Source organism: Bos grunniens, chromosome 7 (genome assembly GCF_055505025.1).
Source record: "Bos grunniens cultivar Pamir isolate PY7600 chromosome 7, Bosgru_T2T1.0, whole genome shotgun sequence".
Taxonomy (NCBI): Eukaryota; Metazoa; Chordata; class Mammalia; order Artiodactyla; family Bovidae; genus Bos; species Bos grunniens.
The window spans coordinates 81,815,049-81,837,049 of NC_141171.1; the positions used below are offsets into that span (position 1 = coordinate 81,815,049).

Sequence of the window (22,001 nt, forward strand, 5' to 3'; positions counted from 1 at the left end):
CTTTGGCCCTGCCTCAGAGTGCTCATCCTCCTCCTCCTGATGGACTCCGGCCTGGCCAGGGGGAGGATTCAAATAGAGCAGACCCAGAGGGAAGAGGATTGTTTGCCTTCTTTCCTCCCTGAACATGGTGCATGACTATGGTGTGGTTTTCTCCTGAACAAGCTACACCTGCATAGGAAGTTGCCCTTACAGTGGGGGAAATGGCCTTTTCTTTTATTCTCTTCGATAATTCTCAAAGTTCTTCAGATTTTTGCCTGCAGCCCCATGGTTCCACAAGTTGTCTAGGAAGAAACATTTTGTAGTTGAAAGCAGATGGGATCCCAGTAGTAGGGGGAGAAAGTGTGTATCCCACATGAACTGGGAAAGTCTGAGAGATGAAGACTGGTTGTATCTTGGGTACCTCTGATTGATGATGGGTGAGGCTTCTCCTTCCTGGGGCTTCCTCCTGCTCAGCATAATAAGTGTGGGGTAAACCCCAGATCCACCATTTACACCACATCAGTTAAGTTCAGTTGCTCAGTTGTGTCCGACTCTTCACAACCCCAGGGACTGCAGCACGCCAGGCTTCCCTGTCCTTTACCAACTCCTGGAACTTGCTCAAACTCATGTCCATCGAGTCAGTGATGCCATCCAACCATCTCTTTACACTACCTGATCTTGAGCAAATTACTTAGGCGGGTCAAAAAATAAGTTTTCTATAGCTCTGTATTTTTTAAGATTGACAACCATTAATGGGTCATGAAATCAATTTATAGGTCCAACAAATATGTTTTTAAAACAGTAATAGAACAGAGTATAAGTATTTTCCATGAAGCTTGTTTTATATGTGTGTGATGTGTATGTGATGGGGGTGTATGCGTATGTACATGTGGGGAGTGGAGTATACACTCCTGTGTTTACTGGTTGCAATGTTAGATGCATTGCTTATTGTATGTGGTGATCAAAGAAGTTTGAAAAATCCTGACAACTTCTTTTCTAACTCCTATTCCCACTCAGAAGTAGGAAAAAAGGTGGAAACTGTACATTCAACACTACTCAGAATTTTTCAGTTTCCAGTTTGAAGAGGTTTTATGTCCATTCTCCCCTCCCCTTCTACTTCCTTCTTCTCTCACTCACGTTCCACTGCGCTTCTTTAGGCTGTGAGTCTCCATCTCAGTGCATGGTTTCGATGGAGTCAGAGCTTCAGAGAGACAAACTGCCCAACAATAAACCCCTAACTTACCAAGATGGGGAAAGACAGCAGAAAGTGCTTTTAATATAACATTCCCCACTACATGTAGGATTAATTCAAGGCTCAGTTCCTTTATCTATTAAGTGTGGTGAAGATCAGATAGGTTTACCATTTAAATGCCTATCACACTTTAGGTACTGGATAAACATGAAGGTCTTCCCTCTTCGGGCGCTTATTTGCTGAGAGGGTTTCTCTAAGCCAGCCCTAGTCCTCTGGGAACTTAGGCTGCGATATGGATGCTATGGTGCATAGAGACAGCAAAACGAAAACAAATCAATACATCAATGGAGCGGAAGGTATTTATATCATACTCAGGTCAAGTGCATTTTATGGCCCATGGCCAAAGGTCTAAGATACCTCAACTGATGAATCCCCCAGGAAACTAGTTCCAACATGCCTAGCTTTAAAGATAAACAAATACTGACTACAACTGCATGGACACAGACAACCCTAAGCAAACACGAGAGTGGTGAGATGTCTGGATCTGAGCCCTCTGTCTGCCTGCCCTGCTCCCTCATTCACAGCCTGGTCTCCTCACTGAACATGTGGTTGCCCATATGCTCCCTTCACAACCGGATCCTCAACCACCCTCAGAAGATTCTGATAGCATGTAACATAATTGACACTCCAACCTATTCTCACTGAAATGTTTCTGTGGAAATATATACACAAACACACACTAGCACATATTTTTCCCCTAAAGAAATTTCCAATAGAATCAAGGGACCTGAAGGAACCTTAATTTAGCCCCTGAGTGTGGCACAGCAGGTAAGGAACGAAAGGGGAACAGGGCCTATAGTCTGGCCTGCCCATAGAGAATGCCATCCTCAGCTAAAGACCCTCTGACCTGGCCCTGAAGCAAATGAGGTAGAGAAAGATGCCTCCACCTTCCATGGATGGAAGCTTACTCACTTGTTCAGTCACTATGTCTGACTCTGTGACCCCAAAGACTGCAGCATACTTGGCTCCTCTGTCTTTCACCGTCCCCTGGAGTTTGCTCCATTGAGTCAGTGATGCCATTTAACCGCCTCATCCTCTGCTGCACTCTCATCCTCCTGACCTCAATCTTTCCCAGCATCAGGGTCTTTTCCATTGAGTCAGCTATTCTCATCAGGTGGCCAAAGTTCATCAGCTTCAGCATCAGGCCTTCCAATGAGTAGTCAGAATTGATTACTTTAGGATTGACTGGTTGGATCTCCTTGCAGTCCAATGGACTCTCAACAGGCTTCACCAGCATCACAGTTCAAAAACATCAATTCTTCAGTGCTCAGCTTTCTTTATGATCCAAGTCTCACATCCATACATGACTACTGGAAAAACCATAGCTTTCACTATATGGACCTTTGTCAGAAAAGTGATGTCTTTGCTTCTTAATATGCTCTTGACTGCAGCCATAAAATTAAAAGATGCTTGCTCCTTGGAAGAAAAGCTATGACCAACCTAGACTGTGTATTAAAAAGCAAAGACATCACTTTACTGATAAAGGCCCATATAGTGTCAAAGCTACGGTTTTTCTGGTAGTTACGTACAGATGTGAGAGTTGGACCATACAGAAGGCTGAGCACTGAAGAATTGATGCTTTCAAATTATGGTGATGGTGAAGACTCTCGAGGGTCCTTTGGACAGCAAGGGGATCAAAACAGTCAATCCTAAAGGAAATCAACCCTGAATATTCATTGGAAGGACAGATGCTGAAGCTGAAGCTTCAATACTTTGGCCAGCTGATGTGAAGAGCTGACTTATTGAAAAAAAAACTCTGATGCTCGGAAAGATTGAGGGCAGTAGGAGAAGGGGACAGCAGAAGACGAGATGGTTGGATGGCATAGTTGACTCAATGGATATGAGTTTGCACAAACTCTGGGAGATAGTGAAGGACAAAGAAGCCTGGTGTGCTGCAGTCCATGGGGTCACAAAGAGACACGACTGAGCAACTGAACAGCTTTGTCACAGCTTTTCTTCCAAGGAACAAGCATGTTTTAATTTCATGGCTGCAGTCACCATCTGCAGTGATTTTCTACTACTCACCTAATAGAAACTAAAAGGCCTCAAACACCCCCCACCCCAGGTCTGCCCCCAGCTTTACTGCTATGATGATCATGATCCTCCAGAGGAAAAACAGAACCAAAGAAGGAGGGTGGGAGGGAGAGGGTGAATTGAGATTTACTTTAAATAGTTGGTTCACAGGATTACAAAAGCTGGCAAATCCAAAATCTGTAGAGTGGTTCGGCAAGCTAGAGATCCAGAAAATAGCTGATGCTAGAGTTGAAGGCTGTCTGTTGGCAGAATTCCTTCTTGTTCAGGGAGGTTAGTCTTTTGTTCCATTAAGTGAAGTGAAGTGAAGTTGCTCAGTTGTGTCCGACTCTTTGCAACCCTGTGGACTGTGTCCATGGGACTTTCCAGGCAAGAGTACTGGAGTGGGTTGCCATTTCCTTCTCCAGGGGATTTTCCCAACCCAGGGATCGAAGCCGGGTCTCCTGCATTGTAGGCAGATGCTTAACCATCTGAGCCACCAGCCTTCAACTAATTTGATGAAGCCCACCCACATTATGGAGGGCCACCTGCTTTACTCAATGTCCAGCAATTTAAATGTAAATTTCAGGAGGATTTCCCTGGCAATTCAGTGGTTAAGACCCCAGGCTTCCACTGCAGGGGGTATGGGTATGGGTTTCCCCCCTGCTTGGGAAACTAAGATCTCACCTGCTGCACAGCATGGCCAAAAACAAAAATGTAAATTTCACCCAGCAATTTACACCCTCACAGAAATATCCAGAATAATGTCTGACCCAGCCACCTGGTGATCTAGCCAAGTTTACAGGTAAAATTAACCATGACAACTGCTAAGGCCAGAGTGAGGCTTCCTCAACACACCAACTTTAATCCAACTGTTTTTCAACTCAGGCACTCTTTAAAAATTCCCAGACTCAAAATGCTTTATTCTAGCACACTTTAAGTTTTTCAAGAGTTTAAAGATTGCTCATGGTTATAATTCCTTCTCCCTATTTGACACACAGAAACATTGTAAAGTATTAGAGGGCAAGATGCTTTCATATATACATACAGTTCTCAGATTTTTTGTTTCAGGATCTTTCTATACTCTTAAAAATTAAGAATGTAAAAGAGGTTTTGTTTATGTTGGTAATATCTCTAGATACTATGCTTTAGAGAAACATATGCATCATATTAGAAATAAAGATGAGATAGTTAAATATATATTTATGAGTTTCATTCAAAATAATAAGGCAAACAAATGTTAGCATAATATATTTTTCATTAAAAAGTAGTTGTTTTTCAAAATAAAATAATTGGTGAGAAATGTATCATTCATTTACATCTCTGCATTTCTCTTTAATGCCTGGCTTAATAGAATATGGTAGGATTCTCATACCTGTCTGCATTTAACCTGTGCTATGCTGTTTTAATTAAAATATATGAAGAAAACCTAGCCTTATATGAATATGTAACTGAAAAAGGGAAGACTTGCCCGGGACTACTCGGACCACACTTTGAGAATCACTTGTTTCAGAGAACTACCCTTGCTGTGAGTCAGAGGTCACAGGTCACAGGTCACAGGTCCTGCTCTGCCAGTAACCAGCTGTGCAACCTGAAGCAAGTCACTAAACCATTCTGAACTGAAGCTTCTTTATGTAAACAAGGAAACGAATTAACATATTGTTGAACACCTATTATGTGCCAGGCACAATTCATTTAAATGAATCTTCACAACTTACCATGTAAGCAGTGGTGTGGTGGTAAATGCTTAACTATGCGGGAGGAATCAGTCCAAGATGCTCACACGGATGTGACTTACATTGTCTAATGGGACACTGAGCCCCGTTTTCCAGTTTAATCTACTGCCTGTATAGACCAATGTACACCCTGATTACTTCTTTCTCAGAAGGATGGTGAGGAAGGGGAAGAGATGCAGTGGAAGGGAAGAACCAAAATTAAGTTTGAGTAATGATGTAGGGTGTGCCAGAAGTGAAAGGGAGGGGCTCCAGCTAGACAAGCTGCGAAGGTCAGGGGGTTAGGGTTAGCTTACTGGCCTAGAGGAGCCTTGGTTTGTAGTATTTGCCAATTTTCATGTATAAATATGTCCACCATGGCCAACTTTATGCTACCAACCTGACATTTGAAAAAGGAGTTGCAAAAAGCTGGGCACAATTGGTTTTCAAAAGCCAGTCCAATGAGAGCCTATGCTTCTTATAGTAAAAATGAGAACCTGAGGTTGAAGGGATTAAAGGAATGGACTGAGAACACGCAAGCGTCCCTGGTACATGAAACAGAGTGAACCTCAGGTTATAGTAAGTACGGACTCAGACACATAATAATCTTTTAAAAATGCATATGCATATAAATTAACTGTATGTAAATGACAGAAAAAGGTCCAGACATCTATACAACAAATTATACATACTGATTTATTTGGGGGAAAGAAATGAAACAGGCATGAAGATGATAAGGAATTTTTATTTTTCTACTCTTTATATTTCTGTATTGTTTTAGGGTTTTTGTTTTTTTAATGTAAGTGAGCCTGTAATTATGTGTTCCTTGTAGAACCTAAAATAAAACATTTTTCAAAGAGACTTAGGGATATGATTAGATATTTAATTATATAGAGTTAACAAAAATGATTCAAAATATTCAATAGGGGACTTCAGTGGGGACTGGTAAGCATCAGAGAAAGAGAAAGAAATTCAGAGACAGAAAAAGACTATATTTTGATGTAGTGCCTCCTCCATCAGGTGCCTTAGCAATTCTCTTTTCAAATAATTTCTGTCTGGTGGTTAAACTTGAAGTATTGAACATAAAATGTCTTATATTCTCTGGCGAATTGGAAAGGCCAGTAGCTTTTTTGAGTAGACTAATATTAAAATAAACCTTGAATCCCATATAGAAGCCGGATCTTAGTTTGTCAATACTTAGTGAGCCACTCAGCTCAATTGGTTAAACATGGGGTCAGCCGAAAGTGAGCTTCACGTTGTCAACCTTTTAGTCTTCAAGGCGGGTGGGGGTGGGGGTGGGGGTGTTGTATGCATGAATATATGCACATGTTGGTGAGAGTGCTTTTTGGTGAGTTGAGCTAAGAAAGAAAGAATAGAAAGGGACCCAACCAAGATCATTTTCCCACATGTTCCACAAAGTAATAATTTCTTAACCTGACAAATTCCTTTAAGGACAAGAGTCATCAATATCATAACACAAACTAATTTAGTTAGGCAAATGTCTTCTTTTTTTTTCTTTACAACAAAAACTTAAGGAGTCAAAAAATTAGAGAAAAGGAAAGAAGTTTTTTGTAGTATGGGGCACTAAATTTGGGTAGAGAGAAAGGCCCCCACAGCGGTTTGGTGGAAAAGGCAGCCTTGATGTGAATCTGGGCTTTGTAATTTGCTAGTATTGCTTCCTAGGGCAAATTTCTTAACTTCTTCAATGCCAAATTTCCTCTACCATAAAATAGAGATTGTATAAAAAGCAAGATCATTGTAAGACATTTATGTGTGTGTGTGTGTATACATATATATATGAACATGGGACCTGGGATAGAGCCTGGTACATAGAGATTATGCAATAAATGGCAGCTACAATTTGGACAGAAAGAAGAGATAGTCAAAAAGTCTTGCGGGAAACTCTCTGAATTGAAACATTTAAATAAGCTTCAACTCTATAAAAAAACAAACATTTTTATTTAAGCACCTACTGGTTAGACTGTCATTCAGACATCAAAAGTTGGAACCAGCCACTTTCTGAAAATGGGGTACCTGGACATACCAGAAGCTGCAAGGTACAGAAAGGGCTGTAGAAAGAAGCTGAAGGAAAATACTATTCTGGGGTGACAGAAGAAACTACAATGCCTGTTTCTCAACTGTATGCCTAGGGACAAGAGGATACAGGAGAGTGTGGGTGATGGCTCACTACCATTCTCCTGTAACTCAGAAAACAACTCCAGTGGCCAGCCTAGGAGGGTTGGTCCCCAGGGCCAGCTTTCTGGAACAAGAACATGGTGTTAATGTCTACCTGCTTCACTCATAAATAGCAACGATGGTACCGATAACAAATTAGATGAGGGAAGCCAGTTCCCTTCAGGAACTCTCAATTCAAACAGAGGGCATTTATGCTGAGAAGAATGGAAGATATGAAAGGCAGAGGCCAACAGACAACAGGGACAGAGATTAGCTCCTGTCAGGAGTCACAACCAACACTGGGCATTTCTGAGATTGTTGATGGTTAAGGAAAGAAGCTTAGAGGAGAAAATGAATCTCTTAGAAGATGTGAGGTTGCTTAATCTGGAAGACAGAAGAGAAGTTTGAAGAAGACGACTGGAGTGATGGGAGAGAAAGATTACTCGGGGAGAATTTTGAACTGACTGAATCAGAGAGGAAAGAAGATGAGTTTGCAGTAGTTGAAAGTACCATGACATCGGGGAAGGTGGTGTGGTGATGGCAACGACAATGATTTCAGAGAGTATAAGAGTGCAACACGAAACTACCCTCAGAGATACCAAATTACTTTCATATTCATCTTTTCATTTTTCCCCCATAATGCCCTGGGGGTACATAGAGACGTACAAGTCAGAATTCATCCAAAAAGCTGTCAAGATCAGAATTTGGGGAGAAGGGATGTAAAAGTACCAAGTTTTTACATACAGATTTCTCCTCTTTGTGAAAGTACAGCATTCCTAAGAAACCTTTCCTAAGCTGGAATGACGTGAAGCAAAGAAGCAATTACCTTTTTAAATAAAAGTGAAAATTCTCTTTTGGTTCATGAAAACAGGTACTAAACTAGGTCTTTCATAAAACAGAAGTGATATAAATCAAACTTTCAAAACAAAAACAAGGGAAGACTGTCTTTCAGATTCATCACAACTTTAAATGTGCTCTTCAGTCTGAGGAACCAAAGATTTTGCTATTAAATTTATTTACTTTAATTTTTGGCTGCACAGCATATGGGATCTTAGTTTCCCAGCCAGGGACTGAACCCGCACCCTTTGCCTTGTAAGTGCAGTCTTAACCACTGGACTGCCAGGGAAGTTCCAAAAGATTCTGCTCTCAAAAAGAAGAGTTAACTATATGGATTGGTGTCCCTTAACAAATGTGTCCCTTAACATCAGTCAGGTAGAAGCGCCACATTCCAGGCATCAATGGTGAAAATTCAACCCACTCAACAATGTTTATCAAACTAGGTAAACTATCTCTGTACACTGGCCATGTTCCCCTTCTGCTAAACATTATTGTAAAATACTTGAAAATCTAAATGAAAATAGTTGCTGCAAAAGCAGACTAAAGGATTAAAAAAAAGATGGCAAGGACAACTGCTAGCAAAAGCACGGTAGAGCCAGCAAATAATACATTTAACTCCACATGAATTCTCTGAATGAATTTAACACAATTTCTCCCATTCTAACTCAAAAATTAATTTCTGTATATTGTCCTTGAGATTTGGATTGGAAATGAAAAGGAGAAAACCATTGAAAGTGTGAAGATTTTATGTGAATTAATCAACCAAGGGCTCAGACACTGGGGAGTGAAGATTAAACTTTATAGTTTAGAAACCCAAGGACAATACTCTTCTCATGAGTGTACCTCACATCAAAAAAAATCTCTACTGATATCTATGTCTCATTTACAACATTCAAGTGAAGAGGTAATTTTTATGACATCCCAATGAGAAGATGCAAAGAGGTTAAACATTTTATAGAAAAGTCAAGGGAGAGTCAAAATTAGAACAAAATGTCCCTGGCTCTGGCACTGTCTTGCATTCCAGATGAAAAGATAATTTCGTCCCTCTGTCCATTCACATTAAAGCCTAAGCAGATAAGACAGTTCAGCCTCAAAGAATCAGAGTAAGAAAGTTGTCCATAGGGTACTGGTATTCAGAAAGAAGCTGCTATATTATTTCAGAAGTAATAGTGGTTTCCCACCCATTGACCACCTCTGTCCACTGCTGACAGCCTGTTAAAACCGTCAGTTACTGCTTGAAAGAATTCAGTTTGCAAGATAAGATACAGATACAAGGCTTGTATATAGGTTCCTCCTTGGTTTTCCCCAGGTCTATTCAGAAGTACTCTATGGGACTAAGGTATGGGTGAGCCTATACGCCTCACTGTGTGGCAAAGAGCTTACTTTTAAAAGTTGCCGATTCCAGATATCATAGACTATTTAGCCTTTTCTAGGAAAAAATCTGAAAAGAAATATGTGAGCAAATGAACCTATAGGATCTGCCAGCTTTCATCTCCCTCAAGCACCAGTAAACTTCCAAGAGTCCAGAATACCATATGCTAAAACGAGGAGTTAGGTTCTATATCCCACAGAGTGAGCAACCTTTTCATTTCTGTCATATGCAATCAAGTTGGCAGACTTGACGTAAAAGGTATGCCAGGGTAATTCATTCTGTGCTAACTTTAAGGCCCTTGAGAACATGGTGAGTTTGTTTTTTTTTTTTTTTTCCTGTACACTGCTCTAAGATTCCCATACAGCTTGATCTGTAGTAGATATTCTTTCTATGTATTCAATCAACAATTATTAGACACCTCAATGGTTAACCAGTTAGAAAAAAAAAAAGTATAAGATGTTGTCTATACCAAAGACTTCAGTATACCAAAGACTTTGTCTATACCAAAGCTCAGTGGAACTGAGCTTACAAGAAATAGCTAAAAACATGTGCAAAGCATAATGTTATACAAGGAAACTAGGCATCTAAGGATTAAGAAAGGGTCAGCATGACTTTAGAACTTGAAACCTTAAGAAGAGTAGCTTCCTCTGCTTTTTGGAGCTTTCCAAATAATCTATTCCTTCGTTCTTCCCATAGGTGGTGGTGATTGTTGTTTAGTCATTAAGTAGTGGCCAACCCTTTTGCGACCCTACGAACTGTAGCCTACTAAGCTCCTCTGTCCACAGGATTCCCCAGGCAAGGATACTGGAGTGGGTTGCCATTTCCTTCTCTCCTGCATTGGCAGGCAGATTCTTTACCACTGACCAGGTAAGCCCCTTTCCATAGGTAGAAAACCCTAGATAAAACAGAATGTGTATATACTTAAAAATATTGAGAAATTTCCACTTCTGGGAAGATGGAGCAGACATACTTTCCCTTATTCCTCCCACTAAATACAGGAAAAAAAAAAAAAAACAGGGCATTATATATGTAAAATAAACATAAGAAGACTCTGGAAGGCAGAGAGAAAAGGCAAACTTAACAGGGCCCTCAGGGATCTCAGAAGTGATGCAGTGGTTAATGCCCTGGGTTGCCATTTGGCTCATCTATCTCACACTTAGAACTGAAGAGGTCAGCAACCAGAAATGCCAAATGAGTACAGATGAAGAAAACACACACACGTCTGCATTCTCTAGAAAAAGGGCAAGGAGAGGGGCCACCAGGAAAGAAAGAAAACTTGTAGACAATAACTTCTCTATTCTAGTGAAACCCCAAAGAACGGGGGCTCCGGTGACACTCGCACCAGCAAAAGCCAAGTGGAACCCTAGAGTTTTACCCTCAGGAGGCTGAAATAAGTAAAACACTTTCAGGTGGGATGAGAGAAGGCAAACAAGGAGCCAGGACTATTGTCAGGGCAGATGCTCCCCTGTGTACTCACTGCTGCGTGTGAAGCTACAATTATCTCAAAAAGTTTAATAAAAAATTAAAGGAATTGAGTCATTTTTGATACGAGGTGTCTCTATTGGGAAAGAAAATTTCATTCACAGGTTGATCCAAGATAGTAATCTAAACCTTGCCATCTCTTCTTAATATCTTCTGCTTCTGCTAGGTCCATACCATTTCTATCCTTTATTGAGCCCATCTTTGCATGAAATGTTCCCTTGGTATCTCTAATTTTCTGGACGAGATCTCTAGTTTTTCCCATTCTATTGTTTTCCTCAATTTTTTTGCATTGTTCACTTAAAAAGGCTTTCTTATCTCTCCTTGCTATTTGGTGGAACTCTGCATTCAGATGGGTATATCTTTCCTTTTCTAATCTAAAAGTCAGGAGTCTGTAGCAGTCTCCCATGGCTGCTCTAACAAGTCACCATAAACTTGGGAACTCAAAGCAATAGAAATTTATCCCCTCACAGTTCTGAATGCCAGGTCTGAAATCAGGATCACTGGGATCACAGCTTCTGCTGGCATTCCTTGACTTGTGGTCACATCATTCTAACCTTCTAGTCTCTCTCTGCTTCATCTTCATGTTAGCCTCCTCCTCCATGTGTATGTTAACTCTCGCTCTGCCCCTCTCTCATGAAGATACTCTGAGTGAATATAAAGTACATGAAAAGGTATTCAATGTCACTAATTATCAGAAAAATGCAAATCAAAACTATATTGAGGTATCACTTCACACCAGTCAGAATAGCCATCATCCAAAAAATCCACAAATAATAAGTGCTATAGAAAGGGTCTGGCGAGAAGGGAACTCTCCTACACAGCTGATGGGAATGTAAATTGGTGCAGCCATGATGGAAAACAGTATGGAGGGTCCTTAAATAACTAAAAAAATAGAGTTACCATATGATCCTGCAATCTCACAAGAAAATTCTAATTTGAAAATATACATGCACTCCAAAGTTCATCCCAGCACTATTTACAATAGTCAAGGCATGGAAACAATGTCAATGTTCATCAGATGAATGGATAAAGAAAATGTGGTATACATGTTGTTGTACAGCAGAAACTAATAGAATCTGTGAAGCAATTATACACCAATTAAAAAATAAATAATGTTATATATACGTACAATGGAATACCACTCAGCCATAAAAAAGAATGAAATAATAACATTTTCAGCAACATGGATGAACCCAGAGTTTATCGTAGTAAGTAAAATAAATCAGAGAGAGAAAGATGGGTATCATATGATAACACTTATAAGCGAAACCTAAAATATGATATGAATGAACTTATTTATAAAACAGAAACAGATTCTCATTCATAGAAAAAAAATTTATGGTTACCAAAGGGGAAAGAGGGAGGAGGGATAAATTAGGAGTTTGGGATTAGCATATATAAACTACTGTACATAAAATAAATGAACAATAAAGTCCTACAGTATAGCACAGGGAACTATATTCAGTATCTTGTAATAAACTATAATGGATAAGAATATATATATGTATATTTATACCTGAATGACTTTGCTGTATATAAAGTGACACAACAGAAAGTAAAGCAGCATTGTACACTAACTATAGTTCAATAAAAAATAAATAAAATAAACTGTTAAAAAAAAGATATTTAATGTGATAGCATTTAGGACCAACCTACTAATCTTAAATAATCCCTCCTTACATTCCTTAATTTACTGGTTACTATAAGATCTTTTTTCCAAATAAGGTTACATTTATAGGTCTGAGATCTAAGACTTGATATTGTACTATCAGAATATCTTATTATCCAAATAAAATATTGTTGTGCCTACCACAGTATGCTAAGCAATCCATTGTGTGAATATGGTGTAATATATTTAACAAATCTACAATTTTATAAAATAGTGTGTTTTGATTTTCTTTACTATAAAGATAACAAAGGTAATTTTGCATTAACAAATATTTTTTGAGCATCTACTGTATATCAACTTTTCTTCCAGGCACTGGGGATAAAGCAGTGAACAAAATAGACAAAAATCCCTCCCTCATGAAGTTTATAATCTAGTAGGAGAGGAGGAACATGGGCAATGAATGACTGAGGAAAAGGTGTAGAATTTTAGGTGATGGTAAGTACCATGGAGAAAAATACTCAAATTGCCAAAATCTGCTGGATCATCAAAAAAGCAAGAGTTCCAGAAAAACATCTACCTTTGTTTTATTGACTACACCAAAGCCTTTGTGTTGATCACAATGAACTGTGGAAAATTCTTAAAGAGATGGGGAATACCAGACCACCTGACCTGCCTCCTGAGAAATCTGAATGCAGGTCAAGAAGCAACAGTTAGAACTGGACATGGAACAACAGACTGGTTCCAAATCAGAAAAGGAGTATGTCAAGGCTGTATATTGTCACCCTGCTTATTTAACTTCTATGCAGAGTACATCATGTGAAATGCCAGGCTGGATGAAGCACAAGCTGGAATCAAGATTGTCAGTAGAAATATCAATAACCTCAGATACTCAGATGACACCACCCTTATGGCAGGAAGTGAAGAACTAAATTGCCTCTTGATGAAAGTGAAAGAGGAGAGTGAAAAAGTTGGCTTAAAACTCAACATTCAGAAAACTAAGATCATGGCATCCGGTCTCATCACTTTATGGCAAATAGATGGGGAAACAATGGAAACAGTGAGAAACTATTTTGGGGGGGGCTCCAAAATCACTGCAGATGGTGACTGCAGCCATGAAATTAAAAGACACTTGCCCCTTGGAAGAAAAGCTATGACCAACCTAGACAGCATATTAAAAAGCAGAGACATTACTTTACCAACAAAAGTCCATCTAGTCAAAGCTATGAAAAGGCAATGGCAACCCACTCAAGTACTCTTGCCTGAAAAATCCCATGGACGGAGGAACCTGGTAGGCTGCAGTCCATGGGGTCATGAAGAGTCGGACATGACTAAGCGACTTCACTTTCACTTTTCACTTTCATGCATTGGAGAAGGAAATGGCAACCCACTCCAGTGTTCTTGCCTGGAGCATCCCAGGGATGACAGAGCCTGGTGGGCTGCCATCTATGGGGTTGTACGGAGTCGGACACGACTGAAGCGACTTAGCAGCAGCAGCAACAGCAGTCAAAGCTATGGTTTTTCCGGTAGTCATGTATGGATGTGAGAGTTGGACTATAAAGAAAGCTGAGTGCCAAGAATTGATGCTTTTGAACTGTGGTGTTGGAGAAGACTCTTGAGAGTCTCTTGGACAGCAAGGAGATCCAACCAGTCCATCCTAAAGGAAATCAGTTCTGAATATTCATTGGAAGGACTGATGCTGAAGCTGAAACTCCAATACTTTGGCCACCTGATGTGAAGAACTGACTCATTGGAAAAGACCTTGATGCTGAGAAAGATTGAAGGCGGGAGGAGAAGGGGACGACAGAGGATGAGATGGTTGGATGGCATCACTGACGTGATGGACATGAGTTTGGGTGGACTCCAGGAGTTGGTGATGGACAGGGAAGCCTGGTGTGATGCAGTCCATGGAGTCTCAAAGAGCTGGACACAACTGAGCAAGTGAACTGAACTGAAGAGGATAGGAAGTATTAAGAAGCTGCACATTGCAATTTTAAATAGGATGCCCAGGGAAGATCTCATTGAGAAGATGACATCTCAGCAAAGACTTGGATGGGATGGGAGTTCAAGCCTTATTTATATATCTTGAATTGCAATGTGGCCAGAGCAACCACAAGGGCAAGACCTGAGGAACAGCAAGAAATCAGGGTGGCTGGAGTAGATGGAGAGGGGAGGTTAGTAGGGGCTGGGATGTATCGCAGACTCCTTCTCTACTTAGTTTTAGATAAGTTTAAAACAAGCATTTATATCTGCTTTATTGACTATGCCAAAGCCTTTACTGTGTGGATCACAATAAACTGTGGAAAATTCTGAAAGAGATGGGAATACCAGACCACCTGACCTGCCTCTTGAGAAACCTATATGCAGGTCAGGAAGCAACAGTTAGAACTGGACATGGAACAACAGACTGGTTCCAAATAGGAAAAGGAGTACATCAAGGCTGCATATCGTCACCGTGCTTATTTAACTTATATGCAGAGTACATCACGAGAAATGCTGGGCTGGAAGAAGCACAAACTGGAATCAAGATTGCTGGGAGAAATATCAATAACCTCAGATATGCAGATGACATCACGCTTATGGCGGAAAGTGAGGAGGAACTAAAAAGCCTCTTGATGAAAGTGAAAGAGGAGAGTGAAAAAGTTGGCTTAAAGCTCAACATTCAGAAAACGAAGATCATGGCATCTGGTCCCATCCACTTCATGGGAAATAGATGGGGAAACAGTGGAAACTGTCAGGCTTTGTTTTTTGGGGCTCCTAAATCACTGCAGATGGTGACTGCATCCATGAAATTAAAAGACCTGACCAACCTAGACAGCATATTCAAAAGCAGAGACATTACTTTGCCAAAAAGGTCTGTCTAGTCAAGGCTATGGTTTTTCCAGTGGTCATGTATAGATGTGAGAGTTGGACTGTGAAGAAAGCTGAGCACTGAAGAATTGATGCTTTTGAACTGTGGTGTTGGAGAAGACTCTTGAGAGTCCCTTGGACTGCAAGAAGATCCAACCAGTCCATTCTGGAGATCAGTCCTGGGTGTTCATTGGAAGGACTGATGTTGAAGCTGAAACTCCAATACTTGGGCCACCTCATGAGAAGAGTTGACTCATTGGAAAAGACCCTGATGCTGGAAGGGATTGGGGACAGGAGGAGAAGGGGACAACAGAGGATGAGATGGCTGGATGGCATCACTGACTTGAAGGACATGAGTTTGGGTAAACTCCGGGAGTTGGTGATGGACAGGGAGTCCTGGTGTGCTGCGATTCATGGGGTCACAAAGAGTCGGACATGACTGAGCGACTGAACTGAGCTGAACTTAATTTTATTCATTGATGAATGTTCCCATTCTTTACCTCCCTGATAATTTCAGCCTCCCTGGGTCCTGTGCCCTAAGGGAACACACATTCTTGATCTTCTCTGTCCAAAGGGTGAGTGGAAAGCTGCCTGGGGCTGGAGCAGGAAGAGAACTTTTGGGCAGAGTATTTGAGGTTCACAGCTCCAAAATACAGGCGCAAAAAGTGAGGGGAGAGGATGAAAAGGGATCTAATATATAATTCTGGGAGCTCATCCTTTCCAAGCTGTTTGACACAAACAAGTAAAGGGTGTGTTATTTTGAAATGACTTTGAACTATGAATTCACTTTGCACCACATGAACTCTGTATTTTGACACCATTCACGGGACACAGCCCTTTTCTCAGGATAAATAAATTCCTACAAGAAAAATTTCTGGGCCAAACGGAACACTTTAAATTTTGATACACAGTATCAGGTCCCCTCTCACTAAACGGGGTATGTCATTTTAGCCAACTGTCCCAATAACAACTTGTTCCCTACAAGTTCACCGCATTTGAATATTAGCACTCTTAATTTTGGGGATTTTAGGAAAAATATGGGAAGAATGATTTTCAACAATATTTTAAAATTTTGCATTTTGGGAATGTGAGGGCAAAGGCTTTTTCTATGTTTATTGGCTAAAAGGTCTTTATCTGTGTTTATTTCCTTGTGACTGAATTGTCTATTCATGTCCTTTGCTCTATTTTCTATTGGAATATGCATCTTTTCTTATTGAATTTGTTAGAACCATTTGTATCGGCGGGGGGTGGGGGGGGTATTTTGCTTCAAACGGTAAAACGCTGTAAGTAGGTTTCCCAGCGTATTGTCAGGGGTTCTTGGATGCATGCAACAGAAAGTTGATTGGCTCATTCCAGCAGAAAATGAATATTTTGAAAGGATATTTACTATACCACAGAATCATTTGAAAAGCTAGGAAACTGGTCAGTGAAAATAGAGCAGCACTAAGGGAGACTGGGCAGAGAAACGCCCAAAGTAAACTCAGGAATGACTGGTGAGGACTCCGCCTTCCTGACACGAGATGCTGAAAGATACTCTGGCACCCTTGCCCCCACTGTCCCCGATTCAGACTGTCTTGTTGCTGTGCCCCTGTCACAGCCTGTTCCTAGTTGCCAGGGAGCTGAGAGAGTGAATATGGGGCATTTCCATCTCCTGAGGTGGAAAAAAGGTCCTTACCTGGAGTCACACAGTAGAGAATTCCATGAACAAGGAAGTCAGAGGCTAGGCAGAGACACAGAGATAGAAAGGGAGAGGCCCTATCACCAGCTTGCTGTTTTAACTTTTAACTTGTTCATTAAAGCTCTTAGCTTTATAGAAAATTTAATTTTCAGGGTGAAAATAATCTGAAAATATCTTCCTTTATGATTTCTGATCTTAACAACTCTGCTCTGACCTTCACCCTGTCCGACTTTCTACACTCTCCCAGTTGAACCAACCAGGGCTGCAGTTTTCCTTTCAAGGACTTCTTGTGCATGTAGCCAGGGCTTTGTAGACTATCCTTTGAGTCCGTAGGCAGCTCTGATCCTCCCAGGAGGAGTCCCAGGTCCTCCTCCAGTATCAGAGGCGTCCTTGACCCTGAGACACGTGTGGTCCTGCTCTGGAGGCTAATTATCTTAAGTGGTGGCCCTGTCACCTCCTAGGTTGGGAATGCACCGCCTCTCAAATGTTTAACATTCTGTCTTTCAGACAGGGGAATTTTTCTGACCTGTTCATCAAATATGGCTAAGGAGTCTCCTAACTCTCCTACTGCTTTATATGTATTTTATTACTTAGTTTCATTTGGCCTGGAAAAACATCAGGGACACTTGACAATTTTGATGTCTTGGGATGTCATTTTCATACAGAAAGTCTAAGTTCCTCTCTCCTACTCCAAGGAAGATGGTGTAGTGTGAGGACACAATGAATACTTTTAACTGGTCTTTGAAGGGCTTAGTCATTGCCTGTCTTCTTGTCTATACTGTTAGAAGCCTGTCTACGCACGTTGGACAGACCAGTAATGCCTAGTCTAGAAGAACTTCTGGAGGATTCTCTGTTCACTCAGGGTACTCTGAGAAAGCTCTCATGCTGGGTCCCTATAAACACCCCTTCCAGACTCAGCAGTGGAAGGAGAGGGAAGAATTAGCACGTATGAAAATGACAGCCAGGGCCCTCCTTGCAGAGAGAAGCCCCAGCAAGTCACCCTCAGGAGTGGAGCTTGGACCACTGTAGTAGAAACCACACCTGGAGTCACTAGAGCCTGGATGTGGGCTGTCCAGTGTAGGTGAGCAAGGGGCTTGGAGATCAAAGTCCCCATGGGGGATGGAAGGAACCTGGCCAAAAAGGTAGTATCTGGAACGGTCTAAGACAGGCAGTAGGCAGCATCCTGAGCAGGGACAAGGGAGGCCAAAATTGAGTGGAAGCAACTGGCCTAGGACTCAGGGACAGGGCTGCAGCTCCTGCGGACTCAATGGTGAGGACCTAAGACCCCAGGCAGCTCATCACCACAGCACTCAGGCAGACAGAACAAGTTGGAGTCTTGATTTTTAGAATGGGAGAACAAGCTGGGGCCTGAGACGGAGGATTACAAGAAGCTTATGAGGGGGAAGTGGCTGAGTGCCTGGCCTGTACAGCCAGCCAGTCTGCGCTCAAATCTCCATTCTGTCACTTAATGCCTGTGTAACTTTGGTCAAGTTACCTAGCCTCTCTGCACTACAATTTCCTCATCTACAAAATGAGGGAAATAACAATGCCTACCTCATAGGGCTTTTGTGAGAAGCAGGTGGAAAAAGTAAAATGCTTAGAACAGGACTAGCACAGAGTAGGTGTTAAAAATATTAGTTGTTATTGTTCATATTTACTAGAACTGGCACAAATAAAGCCAAAGAAGCAACAGGGTGGCCCTGACGTGGAATCACCAATGTTTTTCTTATTCTTGTTTCCTATGAATAAGAACAAGATTTGTCACAGACCTGGGATGAGGCTAAGCTTACAGAAGGGGTCAAGAGGTGGAAAAGAGCTGCAGAGAAAAGGAGCCTGGCAAATTCTTGCAAGTGCAGTTGGCAGTGTGGCATTTTCTTCTTTGGTGAACTCTGCACACAGTCACTGTGCCCCCTGACCCAGACAGCATCTCTGGGGTCCCTGCAAGGCCCTCTGCCATCTTGGGGACTCTGTCATAAGCTGGCTCATCTAAACCCTCATGGTGTGCAGTGGCCACAGGAGGCAGCATGCACCTCTGGCCTCACACAGGCCCTTTTTTTGGGGTGAACCTGGAGTTGGAGGCATTAAAGTACAGATTCTGTTTCACAAGTCATGCCCTTGTGGATCCTTCCCATATACAGGCTGACAAAACAGGGCCTTAAAAAAGAGTTACTGGGGGAGGGGGTTGGGGAAGGAGTGGAAAGGGAGGTTGGGGTTAGCAGCTGTAAGCTATTATATACAGGATGGATAAACAACAAAGTCCAACAATATGGAACAGGGAACTATATTCAATACCCTATGAGTAAACCATAACGGAAAAAGAACATATATATATGTGGGTATATATATGTATATAACTGAATCAATTTGCTATGCAGCAGAAATTAACAAAACATTGTAAATCACTTATACTTCAATTGTTTTTTTAAAAAAGTTATTTATAATACACTTGACCCTTGAACAATATGGGTTTGAAATGCATAGGTCTGCTTACAGGCAGATTTTTTAAATAGTAAATATTACAGTACTGCCTGATCTGTGGTTCATCAAGTCTGTGGATCAGGAGGAACCATGTCCTAGGAGGGCTGTCTGTAATTTTCAGCCCTTGCATGCATGGTTCAAGGGTCGACTGTAATAATAATGGCCACCACGGCTGGAGTGTTCGGCATGTGCAAAGGCGCAGTGCTTGGACCTCAGGGCCACATGTCCCTCAGCTCATTTAGGCCTCATTGCAACGCTGTGAGGTAAGTCCTAGGATAGTTTTGCAGACGAGGAAATGGGCTCAGAGGGTCAGGTAACTTGCTAAGGCCAAGCAGGCAGCAAACGCTAGAGCCAGAGTTCCAGCTGAAGCAGCTCCATATTCGAGCCTGAGCTTCTAATGAGAAGAAACAAAGAACGCTTTGCCGTTGCTCTCCGAAAGGAAATACTGCACTTTTGACAGGAGTGAAATATGTGCTGTTTGCTCCCTTCCTTGGTGAGCTGACACCGACTTGAAACATTTGCTCCCTGCAGCAGCGTCTGTTTTGGTTCTCCAAGGACAAGGGTTCACTCTGTGGAGACTCTCTGCGAGAGGCCAAAGTTCCTTATAGCTTCTGGGATCACAAAACCCTTTTCAACAAAATCCCTCAGGCCCAGCCCCCTAAAAACTATGTAATAAATTCACCATCAAAACAATCTCACTTGGTCCCTCTGAGACCATTATGCTACAAACAAAGGTAATGCGATATGCCAATAAATATTTCTCCTGTGAAGTCATTAGGGTTTTTTCTCTCATACACTAAACTGTAGTCTTCAAATTTAATATCATTTCATAGTTCCCCTAAATCATTCACGGATATATGTAAAACATTCAAGTGCTCCACATCCTGTCATTTGAATAAGAATGATTATTAAAGTTTAGGCTGAGTCTAAACTGCAAAAGCATTTTACTGTTTTTATTATTAAAAATGCCGTAATGAAATATTTTTAAATGTTATAGCAATTATCTTTTCATTGCACAAAACTGCACTGTCAACTATGCCACATTAAAATGTTAAATCACTATTTTAATATCAAATTACGGAAAGAGAAAGAGAAACTGCTAAAATTGATCTTCTTGTATGCTGTCTTCCCCTGCAGAATTCTAGCACACGTGGATTCTCATGACTGAGAGATACTGCGTCATATAAAGGAAACATCAGGGATTCTGGAGGCCCCAGAGTTGAAATAATGAGGGGTCTAGGAAATGTGTGATTCTTCAGCATTTTAAGACATTGGGACATTAGAAACGGGATTAACACACACACGCACTACTGTATATAAAATAGATAACCAACAAGGACCTACCGCATAGCACAAAGAAAGTGAAAGTCACTCAGTTGTGTTGGACTCTTTACAGTCCATGGAATTCTCCAGGCCAGAATACTGGAGTGGGTAGCTGTTCCCTTCTTCAGGGGATCTTCCAACCCAGGGGTCAAACCCAGGTCTTCCACATTGCAGGCAAATTGTTTATCAGCTGAGCCACCAGGGAAGTTCAGGGAAATTTACACAATATTCTGTAATAACCTATATGGGAAAAGAATCTGAAAAAGAACAGATATATGTGTACGTACAACTGAATCACTTTGCTGTACATTTGCAACTAACACACCATGATAAATCAACTATACTACAGTAATTTTAAAATAAATAATTAAATACCTCCCCCAAATCAATAAAACATTGGGATAATTGGCTATTTTTCTGGGTTCCCAAACCCAAGCCTGCACAACATCACTGGAAAGCGAGCAGAACCAGAACAGCTGGGCTTGCAAAAATGAGATGATTCACAGAAGCCATTCTGTAGGTTGTCTGCTTTGGGCATCAATGCTGTGGTCTCCCCAAGTCCAGCCAGGCCAGGGCTTTGGGCTCTCACCACTGGAGGTAACAGCAGAACATCAGAGCAGCTCTTGCTGCCCTGGGACGAGTGATAATGAGGAAGAGGCACAGAGATGAGAGATACTGCACTTGGGCTCTTGCCTGCATGGTTCTCACAATGTTATCTATAAAACCGAGCTACCTGTCTGGATCACACGGAGTATAACCATTACGCAGAGGACTTTGACCTGGGACTTTGTCTCTTTAGGTGATTAAAAAACAAGAGTATGTTTTTTAATAGATTTCGTGAGGAGCTGGTTGTGTGTCACTCTGGTTGCTTACAGGAAACTATTAGATGATGTCCACACTGGGTCAGTAACTCACTTTTAAGCCCTTGACATTACTTGGTCTTTTTTCTATGCAGTTTTAAAAACTGGTCTTGTTAACCTCAAAACTCATAATCATCTGAATACTGCCAATAGGTTATGTTGTGAACAAACTGCCCCTTAATAGGGAGTCAGAAACTAGTTATCTTATGGGTACTTAGTAAATACTTGACTAATTGATTCATACTGGTATTATTTAACTTAGTCCATCAAATCAGCCTTGAGGGATACTACAAATTCAAAGTTTATAACCTAAAAAAATTTTTAAAAAAATTTAAGATTGAAGTAATGAAGAAGTAACTCCTTCTACATCTTCTTCCTGCTCCATAT

The 22,001-nt window shown here is 41.2% G+C and overlaps 1 long non-coding RNA gene across 5 annotated transcripts in view; it reads right to left on the reverse strand.

Annotated features, from left to right (window-relative positions):
• Positions 1 to 22,001, reverse strand: part of LOC147369888 (uncharacterized) — an 83,796-nt gene that overhangs the window by 52,191 nt on the left and 9,604 nt on the right. For all 5 annotated transcript variants that reach the window (XR_015168051.1, XR_015168052.1, XR_015168054.1 and 2 more), the window contains exon 2: positions 20,776 to 21,011. This is a non-coding gene — a long non-coding RNA (uncharacterized LOC147369888). The remainder of the gene's footprint in view (positions 1 to 20,775; positions 21,012 to 22,001) is intronic.